Source organism: Falco punctatus, assembly GCF_963210335.1.
Source record: "Falco punctatus genome assembly, chromosome: Z".
NCBI classification, from domain to species: Eukaryota; Metazoa; Chordata; class Aves; order Falconiformes; family Falconidae; genus Falco; species Falco punctatus.
The window spans coordinates 23,909,897-23,931,867 of NC_137586.1; the positions used below are offsets into that span (position 1 = coordinate 23,909,897).

At 39.4% G+C, this 21,971-nt stretch overlaps 1 protein-coding gene across 11 annotated transcripts in view; it reads left to right on the forward strand.

Moving 5' to 3' along the window:
• The window catches only part of ERBIN (erbb2 interacting protein), a 122,392-nt gene that overhangs the window by 13,029 nt on the left and 87,392 nt on the right, over positions 1-21,971 (forward strand). For 2 of the 11 annotated variants that reach the window (XM_080372802.1, XM_080372803.1), the window contains one exon: positions 10,946-11,058. The exons of the other annotated variants lie outside the window; for them this stretch is intronic. The gene's annotated coding sequence lies outside the window, so the exon portion shown is untranslated. The remainder of the gene's footprint in view (positions 1-10,945; positions 11,059-21,971) is intronic. 11 annotated transcript variants of the gene reach the window in all.

The window sequence follows — 21,971 nt, forward strand, 5'->3', positions numbered from 1 at the left end:
GTCTCGTTAATAGATGAGAACTTGTGTATTGAAGTACTACGTATTTAGAGCAGTGCAGCTTGCTTGTTTAAAAACCTTTGGTATCTGCTGCAGATGGCTGCATAGTCTAAGGAGTGGCTTCCTGGCTGCATTGTACATGAAGTGCCAAACACCATGAGAGCAGTTTTGTCCTGGAATGCCAAAATGCATTGAATCCGTTCAGGAAGCAACATATGTCAAATGAATAAAAATATCACACTCATGTAAAACAGAATGTGATAGTTGTGTTTTCCAAATCTGGTCTCTTTCCTGAATTAAGGGGTTAAAAAGGACTTTTTGTACTGAAGGTAGTATTAAGTGCCATTAGCTCACAATTGCTGCTGTTCCCCACCGTTGGTTTCCCCATACCCTATTTTTTCTTTTGATTAACATATCCCATAGATGGAAATTGAAGCAAGAAGGGTATCAGTAGGGGTGTTGTATAGGAAAGACAGTATTGTTTTCCTTCTTGAGTATTTAGGCCTGTGCGCAGTATACAGGGGTTTTGGTAGTTGTTTTTTCTGTGAGTATTGGGTGTTGGTTTTGTCTTGCCTTTTTTTTTTTTTTAATAAGACTTGCAGTTTATGTGTTTCTTTACATCCCTACGAGAGTTCTATGTAACTGTCTGATACTTCAGGTAGAAAGCCAGGGTTGATGAAAATAAAAATGGGCAGTGAAGGTTGTTGCTTCTGCCCCACCTCTTAATTCCAGCAGGTTCTCAAGACAGATAGTGGGAACACTTACAACTAACAGCTCCAAATACTGCAGGATTTTATTATGATAAAGAAACAAGCCCAGGGCAGAGTGGGTTTTGTTTTGTATTGTTCCTTGTTTGCAAAGGATTCCCCCTAGTTGGAAGGCAAAGATACTAAAAATTGCATTGACAAAAAAATCCATGTCTTTCTAGAAGCTGTATTTCCATCTGGTCAGTTTCTAACTAATATTTTGCATGATTTTTCTTATCTGAAATAATTTGAAAGCATTGATTTTATAGCTTTCTTAAACTCAGAAGAATGAATTATGTATCTTTAAAGCAATTCTTCTTGTCCTTTCTGAATGTTGTTCTTTTTTTCTTTTCCATCAGTATGATTAGGCATACAGTTAAAAATTAACTTCAGTGAATTGTTAATGTGATGTCCTTATTGTTCTGTCTTGTGTAAGGAGTGGTAAGTCTCTGAAAGAGGAGAGAGACAAGCATTTTCTTTTTGTAGCTGTGGAAGGCATGGATGAAATGCTTAATAAAGAAGCTTCATCTGGAGCCTGGCTGTAACAGAGGCAACACTACCATCATTTCTATGCGCTTTTTTTTTGGTGATAGTAAGAGCTCAGTTGTGAAGCAAAGGTAGAAGCTTGATACGCTTCTGTCACCTGGATTGAAAGAGGAGACGCTGGTGTTTCTTTTTTTTGTTCTAAATTCTACCTTTCCAGCTCTCTGAAATTTTTAGCTGTCCCATGGTAATGATACTACCAGCTAAGGATGTGCTCATCTGCTGAGAAATGAGGCATACAGTCCAATACAACTACTGGTTGTTTCTCTCTAGATCTGCATCAGATGGGTTCTCATGTGCTTTTGTGTTTGTTCTGGCTGTCCACCTGTCTTGCCTGATTGTGATGTGTGTTGGCTTGTTTGGTTTCAGCCTTCTTTGAGATGTGAGAAAATCCGTAGAAACATGTTCAGGTATACAAGCACTTTCGTCCTTCTCAGCTTTTATTCTTCTGCGAGGTGAGGTGTTTATCTTCACAACTTATTCCAGTGTTTCTACTCATCTCCCAGATAATTGGTGGCTACAGCACTGCTCTGTAGCTATTGAATTGTAGGAAGTACCAGAAATAGTAGTGCGAAGAAATGTTCCATCAGGCCTGTGTTTTCATTCCGTCGTTTTGCGTTTTTAAAGTGTAGTTCTAGTGTGCTATAGCAAGTATCTGTGTGTGTCCCCCTCCTCCCCACGCTTAGAGGTATCTGCTATTTCTCTAGAGTCTGGCCTGGTTTGCTGTCATTTTCATTGTGAAATAGCAAGTTAAAAACTTATTCCTAGTTCAGTTCTTGTCATCACTAGTAACAAGCATTCATTTTTACATGGACTTGGAAATCAGTTCACACGTAGGTGTTCAGGTTGCGCTTGCTGTTATTGTGTTAATGCAGTTCCACAAAACCCTGAACACAAGGTTGGGTTTTGCTGCTCAGAACCTGTAAATGATGACAAATTGCAGTATACTTGCAACAGTTATAATATGTTGTCTTTTCTCACTGTTTGACCAGCTTTAACTGTCATCAAGGCTGTTGCCATTTCTAGTTTTAATAGACAAGGAAGGCTATGGAGTCTGCTGATTGATTTTTTATTTTTTTTTTTTATTTTTTTTTTTTTTTTTTTCTCTTTGGAGTTCATTCCAAATTTTCTGCTAACATATTTCTGTGGTGTTGATAGCATTGTAGAACCAACTTTATGGATTTACACAGTATAACTTCTGTTACCTGTCCTTTAAACAGTTATATTGATTTTTTTTAAGGTGTTTTGCAACTTAATTCTACTCTGTGATTTAATTAATATACATGGCATATATCTGTTGTGACTTAGAAAAGCATATTGGTTGTTACACTTTGTGTAATCCTTGTGTTTTTTCCCTGAACGTGCCCTTTCTCCTTGGGCTCCCCAAGACATTGATAATGTTGACTTGGGAGCAGACCAGAAGACAGCATCCATGGAAGGATTTTTTTTTATTAAAAAAAAGCTCTTTCCATTTCTTCCTATCAGGATTTACTGTTAAGTGTGATTTTCAGGTACGTGATGTGGGTGGGTCTTAGTTAATCAGTTAATAGGAGAGGCAGTAGAATAGGAATTTGGATGAGAAGCTTGTGTGCATGCAGAGATTGGTTTTTTCCATATCAGTTATTAGTTTTGCTTTAAATCCAGACAGCTACAGCATGACACAAACTGTCTGGCTACGTGGACTTCATGTGGGAGAAAATTGTCTTTCTTGTTAAGATTGGAAGTAGGGTACATTCTGATCTTAAGTATTGGGCATCACCTGCTGTAAAGTGGCAGCTTCTGATGCCATAGGAGGCTTGAGGTGCATCTTGTGTGTCTTCAGTTGCTTTTTAAGAGCACTGGGGCAGGTAAAAGTTGCATCTGGGAGATCAGTGGCACTGTTGTGTATTTCAAATCTCAATTTTTCTTTTTACGAATCTGTTCAGTATTCAGGGTTCGAATTACAGGTTGATATTCACTGTAATATTAAAGTTAAAAAAAACTGTAGAAAAATACTCAATTAGCCCCAGCTGAACAAATAAAAGTCTTTATCATGAGCACTTCTTGACAGGGGCACCTTCTTGTATTGGTGACTTCGTAATTTAAGAGGGGTTTTCCTTTGGTTAAAAGAAAGTAAGTGTAAGTAAATTTTTAACTTATGTTGGGGATGGTGGTCTGTTTTGTATACTTTAGTTTCATTCCCTCAAGCCTTTTATAAATGTAAAGCATTGCTTTGTAGGCAAGTAGTTGACTTTTTATTGTAAAAAGTATGCAACACTTGTTTGTGGAAGGGTGTCTTGCAGTTAAAAAGACCACATCCTGTAAACACTTCTTTCAGTTCTGAACTCAGAGTGTAGAACATGATCTGCTAATATAGTCACTCTCTGGAACAGGCGTCCTCAAACTGTTTAACCAGGGGGCCGGCGCGCGGATGCAGTGGCAGGCAGTCATCTGCGGCTGCTTGGTTCCCCCCCGACCCCCAGTGGGGGGGGCAGGGGGGTCTGTAAATACCGGGGGCTGGATTGAGGACCCTGGGGGGCCGTATCCAGCCCGTGGGCTGTAGTTTGAGGACCCCTGGTCTGGACTATAACTATTTACTGACGTGACTGACTGTTGTTACTTCTTGGTTGCCTGTTGATTTTGACATGGTAATTTTTCTTTTTTAAGTTACTCCCCCTTGTCCCCTCCCTGAACTGCTTGTCTTCACTGGTTGATTCTGTCAGGAAAAAACCCACCAAAATGATGAATCCAAGGCAGACTGAATTATAAAATGGGACCCACATGAATGAATGCTCACAACAGCACATGCTGGTAGCAAAATTCAAATATGCTTGCGTTAACGTTTCTTGATACATCTTTTTCATGTTAAGAAAAATACTGGTAATAATGAAGTTACCACCTTCACTTTAAAGGAGTCTTAATTTAGAAAGCCTGTACTGAATGTATAGTCTTACATTCTGCTGCATCTCCTCTGACAGTAGGCAGTACGCTTCCTCTTTCCTTCCTGTGCGGGTCCTTTGCTTCGTATGTGAAGAGGTGGTATTGAAGGTCAGTAGTTGATGAGCAAGCTTATCTAATTAGAAAAAAATTCCCCTGATACCTTGCAGGTTTAGGCTTTTTGGGTCTGTTACTAATTGGACTCATGGCATGGTTATGCAAATCCTAGACATAATAAAAGGCAGGTATGATGGGAAAGCAGGGCTTACTCTTAGCAGTCTGTAGTTTGAATTAAGCACAATGGGAATTCACTTGTCTTTTGATTTCCAGTTGCTGGTTTGGAATAGTCTTTCACTTGGTCATGGTAAATGTAAATGTTGGTCTTCATCATCACTGATTTGATCCTCAATAATCCTTCCTTAAAAGTCAGAAGTGTGTTAAAATCTGGAATACTTGCTCAGTTATATCTCTTTTGGGGCAGATTTAGTCTACCATGTCCTATCTTTCCTGCTTTTTTGCCATATGCCGGTTGACTTTCTAGACCAGGGGTCCTCAAACTACGGCCCGTGGGCTGGATATGGCCCTCCAGGGTCCTCAATTGGGCCCCCAGTATTTACAGACCCCCCTGCCCCCCCCCCCCCCCCCCCCCCAGCCCCTTCCGCTGGGGGTTGGGGGGAAACCAAGCAGCCGCAGATGACTGCCTGCCACTGCGTCCGCGCGCCGGCCCCCTGGTTAAACAGTTTGAGGACCCCTGGTCTAGACTTTGGTCAGTAGGCTGGGAACTTCATGCCTGTCTGTAACATGGTTGGTAATTGCTGCAGGGGTGGAGAGTAACTTAACAGCAGTAAGAACTGAAATTGTAAAAGGAGAAGCAGCAATGAAGGTCTTATGAAAGCTACTTTGCAGAGGACTTACTCTTGAGACTAGAAATTTCTGGTGGCTGTTTTTCGTTGTCTGGAGGGATCTCCTGATTGACATGTGTAGGTTAACAGTATTTTATTGTGGGATGCTCTGCTTTCAAATTAGGCCCCAAGGCTAGTGTTGTTATCAAAATCTCGGAATGAAGAACTTACTGACACCAATGTGATGTAGGTAAGCAGACATTTCTTCATTAACGGTCAGGTGCGTGAGTGAGTTTTCTCACGATCAACGCACACCAAGTTTCAAAATCAGACACCATATGTAGAACTTATTCATGCATATTCATTAAGTATTCATGCATAATCATGCTATTTCCCCAAAATCATTAACATATTCTCCTCCCATATCCGATTCTGCACAGTAAAGGTTAGAAAGGTCCAGAAATGGGTCTGGGGTATGATTTGGGTAGGTGGTATATGAGTCGGTGGTCGCAATCTCCCCCTGCCGGAATTACCTTTTACTAAAGTTCACGGTTTCTTGGCAGGTGACTACAAGCTGTTCCAGTCGACTCTTCCCAGTTCCCATTAATCCTACATTCTGACATTTCAGTACACTTTCTACATACGGAAGACTAGTTAACTACAAAGAAACCTTTCAAACCCTAAATTTATTACCTAAGTTTTAAACACTGATTCTAGCCCATTCTTCTGGCCTTGGTACGAGACTCTACAAAGGATTTCATAACAGCTTTTACTGTGCAACTATAAGTTTCATTAAAATATATTTCTTATCCCTCTATATTTCTATTAAAAATTATTTTATAAAACCAAATAAAGTCATTAATCTTAACTTATTAACAAATCTGTAACAGTGTGAGTGGACAACTAACAGGTGATGGGCAGTCAGTACGATTAGTAAACAAGTTCATATGTATTATCACTGGTAGAATGATGGACTCGGAAATGCCTGTCACTGGTAGTGTGGGATGCCATTACTGTATTTTACTTTTTTTCTCAGATGGGCGATGTAGAGGAATTAAAAGTGCAGCATAATTTAGGGAAAGAATAGAAAGCATTTGGCTTCATCATTCTAAAACCTTGTGGGAATTTGCCACCCAGGTGTGAAGGTGCTGTGTGACCATAGTGTGGGGCCATGTATAGTAGTCTCACTTGGCTGTCCTGCACTCATGCAGCGCAGGCAGCAAAGCTTCTGATATTTCTCTCCTTTCTCTCAGAAGAGCCAAGCCCATACAGTAGGGAGGAGGTGACATTGACGGGATTGAGGTAAACAGAAACACATTTTTCCTGTGTTGGTGCCAGCTTTTTAAGAGACACTGATACTGTGCTTATCTCTGCTTCTCTGGAGAGGCTAGAGCGGAGTGATGTGGGAAAGCACTCATGAGCTTTTGTCCCTTTTCTAACAGAAGGCGGGAAAAGTATCCTAGTTCCTGTTGTCCCACATAAAATTAGTTTCCTGATATCTGACTTTTTAATGTTGTTCCCTGCAACACATTTCTTAGAGCCACTACATGAGAAACATTTAGGTTCATTTTTGTGGACTTTCTCCTTCTTCAGTCAGGCTGACGTTAGCAACAATTACTTCTGCAAGAGAGCTTAGCTGGATGTTGTTTGCTTACTGGAACAGTAACATGTCTGGTGGATAGTTTTGAAAATATCCTTAAGCAGATAAGATATTTTTTTATGCCAGTAGATGTCTGTTTGTATGTCCTGCTATTTAATCTGCAAAATAACTATGTATCTTCTGATTGATAAGTATTTCCTATAGCACATCAGAGAAAACACTGATTGCTGGAAGGTAATTTCTTTTGCTAGGATGGAAACAAAGCTCAGCAGAATATATGAAGTCCCAAAATATTTTGAAAGTTATGTTTGAGATAACTTACGTGTTATTTTTTCTTTCAAATTATGTAGTAACAAGGATTAACCTGTGCAGGATTTGGAGATAGTGAATTCTTTCCTTTATGTAGTTTCAGAATGGTTGTCTTCTGCACACTTGAGAGGAACTACTGTAATGATACTAAATTCCCTGGGACTGAAATTTTGTCTTGGGAAAGTAAGATTTCGTTTTCCAAGACAAAATGTGCTGCAGAGTCTTTTTCTTTTTCCTTCCCCTACCACTCGGATTCAAAATATACTAGGACTTTTCTTCAAAAATGCATTCACAGTCTAGTTAGGAAATACAAAATGAAATGTCTGTTGACCTTGCAAATGAGCATGAAAAAATTTTACATTCTTTCATGTTTCCTTCATGGGTCTACTTCATTTGTGAGAGTCTACATGTAATAGGAATTTAGAGCATTGCAAATAGGAGTTGGCTCTGAAGCTGAGGGTGTGTATATCTTTTTTTGGCATAACTTCATATTTGTGTTCATCCCTCCCCATCTGAGTGAGTATGTGATTGAAATATCATGATCTGTATTAACTTTTTCTGTTTTTAAAGGTCTTTCTGCTGTGTTTTTCCCACTTAAATAATGAAGTAGTGTTTGTTTGTTTGGGTTTTTTTGATACTCTAGTCATGTCTGTTTTGGAAGTCAGTCCCATTTGAGGGACTGGAGTCTAGTTTCAGTGCATCTGTCATGTCTTAAAACACTGGGCAGAAAAGGTTCATGAAAGATAACTGTAGATATTTTTGAATTTTTTTATTCTGCTGTATGATTAGAATACAAATTGGACACTGCTGTTGGGGTATATGTGTATCTATTTATATCTATGTATCTTGAAATGGAAAAATAGATATTTTAAGGTCCCTTAATTTTAAGAAACAAAATAGAAATTGCTCTCTTTGCTAAGATGATACATTTTTTGGTATCAAACCTGATACTTGGATATGAACTGTGAGTCTTGCATGCTAAAATTTCAGGCTGGGCTTGCTGAGATTAACATACACAGCTAAAGTGTGTTCCTTTCTTCCGCTCCCCTCAAGTCATTCATCTGGAGAAGAATTTAGGATCCAGTGTCAAATTCATGTGTTCAAGTTGTGTAAAAACAAGTCCAGCTACAAAATGGAAAGTACTTAAGCTCACAAAATACCTGCAAGTTGATGCTCTCTCCTGTCAATCACCTTGCTTCCAGCAATCTTCCAGCAAAATTTCATATAGCTAGGTAGACCCTAACCTTTCGTGTCATAGGGTTATTGAAAAAGAAGGAACAACAGTTACAGAGGCCTAGAAACCAGAGTACAATGAGAAAATGTTCTTCTGGATTTTAATTCACAACTTTTTTTGAAAGGCAACATGATTTTCTCAGGTGTGGTAGTAAAGTAAAATCCTAGTTGATTGTTCTCATAATTGTCTTTGCAGCCACAAAAATACTGTCAGATGTTGGCTGCAAGGGAAGATTTTGTGCAACAAAAAATCAACAGCACAAATTGTCTAGTTCTGAAAAGTCCTGGTTGTTCACAATTCTCTGAAATGAATTTATAACTCAAATGTAATATGGGTGCTTTTTCATACAATGACCTGCTCATCAGGGGTTTGAGTTGGAATGGGTTCTTGATGTTAATTAGGTAACACGTGTTTTAATTAAAAAATTAGGAGTATGTGATAATGAAAAAGCTAGAAGTAGACCGTAGCCTTAGTTATACTTAATTTCCAAGTTATCATGTTGTGGGGAGAACTTGTGTTAGGGGAAGAAGTGCCAGAGCAAGTGATCTTTCTTTTAAAGATGAGTAAAATGCTTATTTTCGTGTTCCTCCTCAACTCTTTAACTTTTGGGTCTAGCTTAACACTGAGCACATGTAGCATGTATGCCAGGGTAGTCAATCTTTTATTAGTGGAAAAAAATTACTAAATTTTTTACTTAGTACCAAGAAGGTGGTTAATGTTCTTGGGAAATGCATTGCAGTTGCCAGTGGAGTAAACGGTCTTTGTAACTTTTGTAACAACATCTTGTCAACAGTGGCAGAGAACAGAGAATGAAGGAGTGTTCCAGTCCTCTTTCTCAGTCCTTAGATAATGCATAGGTAATGATCTTTTATGTAATGATAAGTACAATTGTCCATTGTTTGTATAGCCCTACAGTTACTGTATTCTTTCTCTTGCTACCTGGGATAGAGTGGAAGGGTCAGTGATTGAAGCAGTAATGGAGGGTGCTGCAGAACTCAAGACTCGATCTATCGAGTTGTCGTAGACCTGAACACATAATCTGAAGGAGTCGGTATGTTCAATAGTCCACCGTCTATCTGTAAGGATGCCCCTTACGTCTCAAATTGAACTGAAAATTCACCCTGTGGGAGACGGCAGGGTAAGGGAGAGGGAAGGGAGAGCTTTTCTTAGTTAGGAGCCGGGAAAGCTTTTGCAGTCTATGTTTACATCATAGAACAGCAGTTCCTAAGTGGGGTGTGTATAAAGGGAGTTGCTGGCCAGAAACATGATTTAATAGAATACTTATATTTATATATTTTTAGTCATGCAAAAATTTTGGCTGTAGGTGGGAAAGCAGTAGGAGAATTGCAGAAGGAAGGTTCCAGAGCCACCACTATAAGGGACAGCAACCCAATTTTTTTATTCCTGAGCAAGCCAGGAAAGTAGCAATACAATCATCAACCCTGGCATCCTTCAGAGTTTCTAGCTGTGCTGGCCATTGCACCATGGGGAGCGAATATTAGCAATGTTTTGGAAAAGGTAGCTGAGATCTGTTGAACAGTTGTATTAGTATGGAGGTTTTAGAGTTTGTTAAATCTCAGAGTGTTCAGGAAGTGGCAAAACCAGTTATTTTAATGATGATTCTGTTGCTGCTATCTTAGAAACTTTAGGAATCATGAAACACCATTTTGCAAATGTATATTGAATGCTTTATGAAAACCAGTATGTTAATCAGGATCTGATATCCTGAAGAATCTATCTTTCAGAAAAGATTCTAGTTTTCAGCTTAGAAACCTAGATGTATTAGACATTTATATATATATCCCACTAAAATATATATATATATATTTGCTGTGTAAAAGCAGATGACAAGGCCATTTTTCTGTCATTTATCATCTTGTTTCTTACGTATTTTGGCACCTTATTTGAACTGGCTTCAACAAATTTTGTCAAGATGAGGCTATGGGTGTGCTCCATGTGCATCTTGGACTTACTGCATTATTCCGGCCTACTAGCCAGGACCACATAATAAAACTTTGTATCCTGAACATTCAGAGTATATGGCAGTACTCTACAAAAGCTCATCAGACAGAACAAGCTTCTCGGTAATAGATCCAACTACTTGTAAGCAACTGTCTCTGTTCTTGCCAATGGCTGTGGCTGCAGACTTTCAGTAAAAACTAAATGAAAGGCAGCTGGCAGGTCCAATTAAAATAATTACAGCTTTTTTAAAGCCTCATCTATTGCAAGGAGATGTATTTCCCCATGAGGGCTGTGGAAGTATTAGTGGCAGTGTGGGTGGTACAGATTCTCTTTCAGAGAATGTGCTTGAGACTCAGCGGAACAGCAGTGTTTGATGAGGAAGTGGAGGTCCTGCACCTGACTTCTTATTAGTTTTGGTTACATTTTGTTAACCTGATAACTGCATGAAAACTCCATTCATACAAGTCAACAAGAAAGGGAGCTGTTTTGAGCTCAGGCTTGCTAGCAATGCATATGTTTTGGTTTTGCCTGCCGTGGAAGGAGATTATAATAATTTCTACCTTTTTTGTGTTTTGGCACACTGCTTTCTCTGTTTGCATGACTTTGAGACTTGGCAGAGGACAAAAATGAGTAATGGCAGAATGGTGGTTGTGGTGTTAAGTTACAAGTTACCACTTCTGTGTCTTGTGTTTAACTGGTGTAAAACAAAGTTGGTGTGTGGATTTGAAACTTAGTTTTTCTGCAAGACCCCTTTATACCTGTCATCTTGAAAACACTCCTTAATTCTTTTTCACAGATGCATGTGGATGGTTTAGTAAACTGTTCTGCATTTTGGTGAATCTGTGGCCCAAGCTGAGAAACTGATTCAGACTCCCTACAGTGTGAATCGGCAGTAGTGGAGTGTTTCGGGTAGGTGATTGTCCAGATATGTTGAAGGAGATAAGGGAAAGAAATATTTTCGGTGAACTTCCGTTTCAGTTACTCGACAACGTATTTCTTCACACTCATAGGTGTAAGGACGAAAACCTTCTGTTTTACCTGCTGAATTTGTATTACCATAGCTTGTAGGGAAGATGAGTAAGAACTGTGAATTGTGGTTGTGTTGGGTCAGTAAGTGCTAGTGGCTGGTCACTGCAGTGGCATGGTCTGTCATGCTTGGGCCACAGAACATGCTCTGTGTGTGTCTGTAGCCGCACCATGTTGATACAGCTCTGTGAGCATTTGTGGAGAGGCAAACCTGGCTTCCTTGCTTCTGCTATAATTTTCTGCATTATTTGTTTGAGTGCTACATAAGGTATGCAAGGTAGTAACCGGTTTTATGGTGATGTATTCAGGTAGCTCTGTGCAAAAAATAAAAGCAGTTTCAAACACGCACTTCTGCCCCAAGTAGTAACTTAAATGCTATTATCCTATGTAGAGAAAGGTCAATATGATAATTGATAATTGATACATGATAAATGAAAATAAAGGGGTTTTTTATTATGGTGGGTTTTTGTTTGTTTGTGCTGGGGGGGGTGGCTTTGAGGTTTTTTTTCAGTTGCAAACCCCTAGTCTTTGTGTTCTGTATGCTTGTTACATTGTTAGTGGTATGTTTTGGGGTAGGTGAGAAGGAAGGGTGTGTGTTTTGTTGTGTGTGGGGTTTTTTTGTGTGTGTTTTTGTTTAAAATTGGTTTTAATCCTGTAACTCACCAGTAAATACAAGTAGTTCCTTGTAAAAAAATACAGCTACAATATAACCAGAATAATGTACCATTTATTTTGGTAAGTATATACCATATTGAAGTGCCATAAAAATCTTCAGTAGAACACTGTATGTTTCAATCTTAATATACTGAAGCAGGATCTCCGGTAGGGTAGGTTTGAGGTTAATACACTGTCTTAATCCTAATTGGGACCATTGAGCAAACATGTTTTTCACTCTGTTCTCTCCATCTTTTGCTGTGATTCAAGAATGTAGGTAGAATACACTTGCAAGTATCTGTAACTACCCACAAAAAATGTTTGACTTCTGAGAGGGGAAATATTTTAATAGCAAAAGTACTGTTTTAAATGCTTAAGGGTGTTGTAGAAATGATGTGCTTGGAAATGCAGGTGTCTTAACCAAATTTAAATTAGGAGCCATTATGAAAAGGTAGTATAAGTATTGGAACTTCTGCTTAAAAAATAATTTGCAGGGAAAGAGTGGATTTTTATAAAAAAGGTTAGTAAAGAGAACAGGCGAAACTATTTTGAGGAGCAGTTTGGTTTTTTGAGAGGAAAATCCTAATTTTATTTGAAGTGCTGAATATTCTGTGTGAGGGCTTCAGAATTATTTTTTCTGTAAATTCTTGGTTACAGAAAATGGTATAAAGTGCCGTTTTTCTCTGTTAAACTTCCGAGATGTCTTTCACAGTTATCTGACAAGCGAGTTATACTGTAAAGAAATCATCACAAAAGAGGAACAATTTTACCATGTGAATAGGCGGAGACTTCTAATAAGCTATTACTGTCTTGTTTACTGCCAAGCTAACAATAACAAAGCAGGGAGTTCAGGCAACAGTGCACAGCTTGGATTTAGAAGAGGTCCTTTCCTTTGTTATGCTATTTATATTGTTCAATAACATTCCCTATATGTGTAAGGGAACAGGCTTATCCAAGTTTGAATGTTAAGAATAATTTTGTGCTGAATTAGAATCTTGTATTCTAGTTTCACTGTGGATCTGCTTGAATCTGCTTGTTTTCATATTGAAATGTTGTAAGTCTTACTGAGATAATTCAAATGGAATGATTAATCCAAAGTTTATTTTTTGTTGCTGTGCAGTTGTTTGTTCTTATTTTATGTCTAGTCCCCTTTTCACTCCTAACTGTTGGTTCATTAGCAGACTTGATTAATGAGCCTTTATTGGGAGAAGGTCTTTACTAGCTAGGAATAGCAGGATTGGGAAGCGAATTCTGGCTTTGCAATAGGCTTGTGGCTGCAGGCAGATCTTAAATAGTTGAATTGTAAAGCATGCTATGATGAAGTATTTACTAGTTCTCTTGTGATACGTACTGTAACTGTTCCTGGTATTTTGTGATCCTCTTAGAGGCTTCTTAATGCCAATTGAGTCTGTGTTCTACAGCTTATCAAAGTTTTGTAATGAGTAAAGTTTCTGGAAAAGGTGCTGTAATTTGTCAGGCTGCTAAATCCATGAGTGCACTGCTAAATGCTTAGGTCAAATGTGAAGGTGTGTATCGATGTGTATTTGCAGGTACTGAAATACATGGTTAACATACAGACCATAAATGAGTTCTTACTTGTGTATAGCTGACATACACGAAAAAGTTAAGACCAGAGGTTAAACATGAAAATTTGTCAGATTTTTCCTTTTTTTTTTTCCTTTTGTAATCCAGAGTCCACCTAATAGATGAATTTGACAGCTCCCTAAAATCTTCACTTATACAGAATGTTGCACCTTCTTTTGAAATGGAGTATATTTGATCTTCTGACTATGCTATAAGGATGTAGTTCTGAAGCTGTGTGTAATAGAAATTAGTTAAGGAAAGTCCTGTTTCATTGTCTTGCCATCAAGACTTCCATCTCAATAAAGAAATCAACATTAGTCAGAGAGGGCCCCCTGTATCCCATCCCTTCAGTATTCTTGTGGTTCCATTATTTCAATAGGTTTTGGACATACTCCAGGCTTCTTACGTAAGCTTTGGTTTGCATATTTACTCAGTGAACCCTCATAACTTGCTGATTCATTTCTCCTTGTAGCAATAAATGCTGGTCCAAATCTCCCCTCTATTGACAAGTTCTGGCATGAAGTGCCTGCTTAAACATATCTCAGGTGGTTCAGATTTGAAGGTTAATCCAGTCAGCAGCAGATCTGTGTTTATCTTGGCAATGCAATTCGGGAACTCCATTCTGTCAGCCTGGTGTTCCCTGTAATGCAGAAGAGGTATGGACAAGCTGTCTTGATAGGTGAAATGATTCTCAGGCCCATGGCCATTTCAACATTAAAATATCTTAGATTGCTCTGCTGAATGTTATTTTAGTTTAAGAATTTATGAAGGGTAGTAGTTTGTAACTTAATGTGTGCACTGCAAGTCTGTCTGAAAACAAGGTTAGATTATCAGAAGGCTGGCTTGTATGGTAAACTTCCTGGTTGTCACATGGCCAGAATTGGATATTCTAAGGAAAACAGTGTTTACCCTCACTGCATCTAGGCAAATCTGTTTAATACTATGCAAAGGCTGGGTGTTGGGAAACTCCCTCTTTAATTGCATAAGCAGCTCCTGAATCCTATTTGTCAATTCAGCAACTAGGAAATAAAAAAAATTATTACACAGTACCATAAATGTATGTGGTGGTTTCAGAGGAAATGCATGTGGAGAATACTTATTTAAATAGCATGGTGCATTCTGCCTTCCTCTTCCTCTTTCCTTTCTTGTGTTGTTTTCCAGCTACATTGTTCAATCAATACAGAATTAAATGCTAACTAATGTGTGCAAGCAAACTTCCTTTTGACAGTTGTCCTTGAAGGTCTTGGCCAATGCAGTTTGCTGGTTCAAGAATGTCAGTGTCTCTTCCTTCAGTTAAGATATGGCTTCCCTGTCACTCACAGACCTCACTGTTTCCTCCTTTTCTTTTGTTTGTTGTTTCCTCCCCCCCCCCCCCCCCCCCCCCCCCCCGCCCCCAGATGTTTTCCCTAATGATGTAGTTGTGTCCATTATAATATGAAACTGTTTTCCTAGTGATGAGAAGAAATGATGACAAGGCAGAAATGCCTAGTAAAATGCTTTACTTCCAGTGATGCCTTAAGCAGAACTGGGGAGAAGCTGTAGTGGATATGCCATAGTTTGTTTTTCTGCCAAAATACTTTCTTTTCTATGAAGAACAAATTGTATACATTTACAAATTAAATTGCGCAAGTTTATATGGAGTACAGATTTCTTCCAGTACTGTTACTGTCTCTGGAGGACCATATAACAATGGTGTGGAGAGCTGCACAAGTAGAAGTCTACAACAGTATGAGGAAATACTGGCTGTCACTAAAGAGCGGAAAATGGAGCAGGCTAGTTTGCAGCTAGCCAGCCTGCAGCAAGCTCAGGCCAAAGAAGCCTTGTACACAGAAAGCAAAAAGAATGAATTGCTTTTGATTTGTAGTGAAGGGGTAGTATGGGATGAGTGCTGTGTATTTAGGAATATCCAATTGCCATCAAATTGTTATCCTGCAGATTTCATGTCCATAGAGTTCTTTAGCCAATCCAAATTCTCATTCTGGGGGAATTTACACCAGAACAGTTGGAAGACAATAACGTATGAATGGTCCACAGTGTTTCTGGAGATCCCGGTGGTTTGACAGTTCTCCTGCTGCAGAGCCAATGAGTACAAAAGCAGATGGTAAGAGTGAACTTGCTGACTAGGTAAATGGTACAAAAGGGGTGAGGTTTCTTATTATGAAGCAGTAGCTTTTTTTTAGGGCAAAAAGACATGAGAGATTTTTCTCCAAAGAAACTGACTTGAAGTGATTATCACTTATGAAGGAGAGGCAAATAGAATAGCTAATAAAACATGCAGAAAGAGGAAAACCTTTATTCTAATACAAAACTAAGATATTGAAAATACCACTCACCAAGGACTGATGAAAAATATGGAACTTCTTTATAAAGAAGTGTTAGATACTCACTTTGGAGGAGGAAAAAAAGCTTATGGTTGGTCTGTTTAGTATCACTGGCCCTTGGTAGGAATGGTTTGATGGTTAAAATAGCTGCCTGTAATATAGGAAGGGCAAAGTGAGGGAAAATGATAGTGCTATTTTGATTGCTAGCTTTACCTATTTACCTATTTTTGACATGTGACAACTGAAAAACCCTAATGCTTATTAACTGGTATTCACTTTGGTAAGCTACAGCATAAATAGCTTGCTATAGACCATCAAATTGCATTCACGCGCAAGATGACTAACTCCTTAAGTACAGGAAAATTAATTGAGGTGGTCTCGTGCTGCTAATATTGAAATGTTCATTAAAAAAGGTGATGGATGCAATATTCTTAGAAGCCAGTGTAGAAGGAGGATTTGGAGTTGCACCTGACATTAAAAGGTGCACAGTAACTCTATCATGTATTTCAAACCTCTTTGTTTTTGATAAAGTATAAATTACTATGAATTTATTTTGGTTGTATGTTGTATGTAATAAATACAAACTTTTTATGTCATATAAATTTAATATACATATATTATTTATGTAAAGCAGAATTTGTCTGTTTTTCAAAAAAACACTTGGAAGCCATTCACAGAAACACAGAATGGCCAGGGATGGAAGGGACCTCTGGAGATCATCTAGTGCAACCCCCTGCTACAGCAGGCTCACCTAGAGCAGGTCACACAGGATCACATCCAGGCAGGGTTTGAGTGTGTCCAGAGAAGGAGACTCCACAGCCTCTCTGGGAGGCCTGTTCCAGGGCACGGTCACCCTCAAGGTAAGGACGTTCTGCCTCATATTCAGGTGGAACTTCCTGTGTTGCAGTTTGTGCCCGTTGCCCCTTGTCCTGTCACTGGGCACCACTGAAAAGAGCCTGGCCCCAGCCTCTTCACACTCACCCTTAAGGTATTTGTAGACATTGATAAGATCCCCTCCCAGTCTTCTTTTCTCCAGGCGAAGCAGGCCCAGCTCCCTCAGCCTTTCCTCAGAAGGGAGATGGCTCCAGCCACCTCACCATCTCTGTAGCCCTCACTGGACCCTCTCCAGTAGTTCCCTGTCTCTCTTGAACTGGGGAGCCCAGAACTGGACACAGCACTCCAGATGCAGCCTCACCAGGGCAGAGCAGAGGGGGAGGATCACCTCCCTCGACCTGCTGGCCATGCTCCTCCTGATCCCCCCAGGATCCCACTGGCCGCCTTGGCCACCAGGGCACACTGCTGGCTCATGGGCACCTTGCTGTGCTCCAGCACTCCCAGGCCCTTCTCTGCAGAGCTGCCTTCCAGCAGGTCAGCCCCAGCCTGTGCTGGTGTGTGGGGTTGTCCCTCCCCAGGTGCAGGACCCTACACTTGCCTCTGCTGAACTTCATCAGGTTCCTCCTCACCCAACTCTCCAGCCTATCTAGGTCTCGCTGAATGGCAGTGCAGCCTGCTGGGGTTATCATTCAGCCAAATCATCTGTATAGAAATTCTTTTTCTACTTCAGTTGTAAAGGGAAAATTAGTTAAAGGATGTTTTACCAGATGCTTGGAAAACAAGAGATCTAGAACAGAATAATGTCATAGTGGTGAAATGTCCACCTGTTTATTAAATGAAGAGAAAAAAGCTACAGCGATGAACTAAGTGTTAGAAGCCGAAGACCGCAAAAAGTGGGGGATGCAGGAGGTCCACTTAAATGTATTGGATGCTAATGTTAAGACCACTAAGGTGCTTGAGATAAAGTGTAGCAACCATTTGTTTCTAATATACTGAAGAGATGTTTCAGTTGCTTGGCAAAATAGGAGAATTTCATGATTGAGAGAACTAATTAGTTGGTGATCAAACGGACTCCTTTGTAGGCTTGTTCAACAGACAAGTGGCTCACACTTTAGATTTCTTGATCACTCAGGAAATTATTGGATTATGCTCCTGTAATTAATTTGGTTTAATCTGGTTTTAGTTTGGAAGACTCGTATCTTCTCCAGTGTATCATGTGAAATGATATTTTATTCTTATGCTCCCTTACTCTCCCCCTTGAACTAGTTGCATATGTGAGAATGGAATACTCTTTATCTTTTGCATGTAGATGTTGGTGTTTGAGGATGTGAAACTGCTCGATCTGCCTGTCATTCTTGGCGGGATGAAGAAGCATCTGTGGTCTTTTTGCTAGTACCGGGCCATTCTTTTGCTCAACGTAGGTGCTTATGTGGTTGCTCGTGGTCCTTCATTCCTTCCCTACCTTTTGTGTTAAAATGCAGACTTCAAGTAAAAAGTATTTTGACTTATTCTAAATCTTTTTTCACAGTTACAAATGTGTTTGTTTATTTAGGAGCTGAAAGACCTCCCTTCTAATCCAGAGGAGGAGCTCTGATAGTATAAACCTGCTCGAGTGGTCCAGATTAGGGCCATGAAGGGGGTCAGGGGGCTGGAGCACCTCTCCTGTGAGAGCAGCCTGAGAGAGCTGGGGTTGTTCTGCCTGGAGAACAGAAGGCTCTGAAGAGCCGCCATAGCAACTGTCCAGTACTTAAAAGGTGCCTGCAGGAAGGATGGGGAGGGACTCTTATCAGGGAGTGTCGTGAGGGGTAATGATACTGAACTGAAAGAAGGTAGATTTATATAGATATTAGGAAGAAACTATTTACTGTGAGGGTGGTGAGATGTTGAAACAGGTTGTCCAGAGAAGTTGTGGATGCCCCCTCCTAGACTGGATGTAGCTTGGAGCAACCTGGTCTGGTGGAAGCTGTCCCTGCCCATGGCAGGGGTGTTGGGACTAGATCATCTTTAGGGAGTTGGAACTAGGTGATACTTACAGTCCCTTCCAACCCAAACCATTTTGCAATGAGGCATGAAGGTAGTTTCTACAGCTGTAATGAGCTAATGAGAACACAAAGGGGGGAAAAAACACCTTCTGTCAGATATCAAGGAAATTGCTTGAAAACTGCCTTATTTTGTTGCTTTTAGCACATATAAAAGCAGAATTGCGGTCAGATTCCTGCAGTTCATTCTTCTCCTGGTTATACTGGAAGACAGTCAGGACTTAGTGTATTTCTCCTCCTGGATTTTATGTTCTTTCTACACTTCATGTTTATTTTTGCTTGCTGCTATTTGGGACAGTAAAGAATTTTATATATCTGTGTGGGGATGCTGTCAAATGTTGTTTTGAAAAGTGGATGGTGGTGATAGAAGCTAACATTTATTGACTGAATACGAGTCTTCGTGTTGATTTTGAATAAGTAGCTTGGAAAAATAAGCGAGAGTAAGCTGCTTATCTAATAGAAAAGGGGGAGAACAGGGGTACTTAAACCAGCAACATTAGCACTATCCTAGAAATTATTTTTGTAGTAAGTGGTGTAAGTTTGTGTGGTTAAGGTTTTGTTTTGGGTGTTTGGGGAGCGGGGAGAGGTGTGACTACAGGAACTCAAGGCAGAAACAACTGCTGAGTTGTGGGTCAGAGTAATGGGCAGGATACTGGTGATTTCCATAGAAGTGATCAAAACAAGTGACAATAACAGTTGTTGCTGGTGTTTAAGTTCTGGTTTTATATGTACTGAATTTAAGTAGTCCGTGCCCAGAGGTGCTCATCATGTGGAGCTTTCCTGTGAGATGGAAGAATGTCAGGGATATTGTAGTGTTAGACAGGTGGGGGAAGCAACTCAGGGTGGGAAAGAACATTCTGAAAAAGAGGAATAAGCACAAGAGCGGGGAGGAATGAGCTAACCGACAGCACAAGAAATCACAGTGGAATGAATGAGGCAGCAACAGGGATGACTCTTCAGGAGCTGTCACCATTATTGAGGGCTTGCACTGGAGGGATCACCTGTAGAACAGTACCAGGTCTCTGAGAAACCTTGAACTGATAGGAGATGTTAACGCCCAACCAAGATTTTTTTTTTTTTCACTTTTTTGTATGTCTATCTGTATCTTCCTTTTTATTCCCATACCTCTTTAAGAGAGGAAATTTTGATCGAGAGTAAAGGCTTCTCCTTTTTTAAATTTCCCTCCTTTTGAAGCATGTCAGCTTTAGTTTTCTTTCATGTGCGTTTAAAGCAAACAATAATCAATTTGGAGATATAGATGAGGTTCCTATAGGGAGCGATTACCCAGGCATTCTTAAATCGAGCAGGATTTATGTTTCAGAGTCGGTCTTAAACTAGTGGGTATCAAATAAATTGGTTAACCTCTATCTCGGTGTATGGTCGTTTGGGTTTAGATACTGGCCTGCCAGGTCTGTCTGAGGCTGGTGAGAATGTTTCTTTTTAACTGAAGTGCTAATAGTGCTACTACTGTCTAACTGCTAGCTCTCATTATGTTCTCTATTTTTATAGATCATGCTGTTAAAATTTATTCTCATCCCAATCTCTTATTGGTGTGTACACCAGACAACTATTAACTTCAAATGTGTTATATTCTAGATTTGTGTAGTTGTATGGGAAAACTGGGCTCTGTTTGTTGCCATAGAGCGCATGCATTAGAACTGTGTTGAATGATTTTATCCGTGACATTATCAGACTGTCTCAGTTCTGATCCCTTAAGGGTATTAAAATGAAAGCTGGTATCTAGAATGGAATTAGTCCATTAATCTCACTACTGATCTTTGCTACTGAGATTTTTCCACAGTAAGAAAAATCTTAGTGCTTTTTCAGCTGTAAATAAAGATGACATGTTAAAAGTCAACATGTTGGAAAAGGTTGATTTTTATTTTTATTTTTTTAGTTTCAATGTCTTACTGCTAGATAGATTATTACAGAGATGTCATATAATGCAGTTTAGTAAATGTCCATTTTTCCTCACTTAAGAATTTAGAATTCAGTTATGTAAGGTAAACAGGTGATTTGCTTTATTGCTATGAAAGCTTTAAATATAGAGTTGATTGTTTTGTCAGGGTCTTACATTGTTCCAGAAGATCTGGAAGGTCTAGAAGAATTTATTTTAGATTAGATTAAACAGATATCAGGTTGTTTTTAGGGCTCACATCTAATTGTTTCCTTCTTCACTCAGATGTGAGAATGGAGCTGTATCTAAAAACCAAAAACATTCAGTTCTTGGCTATAAGATTGAATAAAGCATTTCACGTTACTGGAAGATACTGTGAACAGGAATGGACAACTTCAGTAAAAAAGATTTTGGAAGATGGATACATACAATCTTCAAAATGCATTTTGAGGCATACAATTTGGTAGCATTTCTATCAATATATGAAGGGCATGTTCCTTCAGGTAGTATATTTCTCCAAGACAACCCTTCAAAGAATGAGAAATTAGGATTGAAGAGAAACCTACCGGTGATTTGCAGACTACTCACAGTTGTATGTGTATGTTACACTTACGCTCTGTTAGTTTAGATTGTTTAATAAAAAGCCATTAAGAACTGAGGCAAAACAACCCTTGCTATAACCTCATTATCAGAGGGAACACAGCAAACTTGTATCCCATCCTTTTCCAGACACTGCCTGTCTTCTACCCAGGGTTTTGAACAAATGTGTTCTTGTGTTTTCAGATTCAGATGCTACCTCTGCATTGGTTGCTTCAAGTTCCCTCTGCAGCGGGTTTTTGTTTAGACAGAAAAAAACAGGAATGTTTTCCAATCAGTTTAATTTGGCATATTAGTTTCCTTAAATTTTCTTGTGAGCTAGGGATTAATTACCTTGCAGCTCTGTGATTTCAAATGACAAAATCTTATTAACTTAATGAACTGTTTGCCTTCTAGTTCAGGTAGTTTATGATCCTGGATTATTTTTGTGTTAGGATTGTTATCCTGTTACATGTGAGATCCCCCCCTGGATTTTTACTAGCTTCATTCCATCCATGAAACAAATCACTCCTAGAATAGTGTTTATGGATGTCAGTTAGCTTGCAACGGGGGTTTTGTTAGCTTTAAGTTTTATGGTAAAAAGTGTCAATCTGCTCCTTCGTCATTGATCCTCATAGTGAGGAGATCTGACAGAAAGCCAAGGCTTAGTGTTTAGAAATTGGCTCAAACTATGAGATTAAGCAGCAACATTAGTCTTTTCAGGAGTAATGTGATAATGTCATGGAGAAGCGGATCATACTTCAGTGGCAGATGGCGCATGCCTGTGTGAAGTGTAATAGAGTAAAAATACATTTTGGTTTGATGTTGTATGTGTTTAGTCACAATCAGTAGCTGTTGTGGTTAGTTACGAATTTAGTATCGATTCAAACA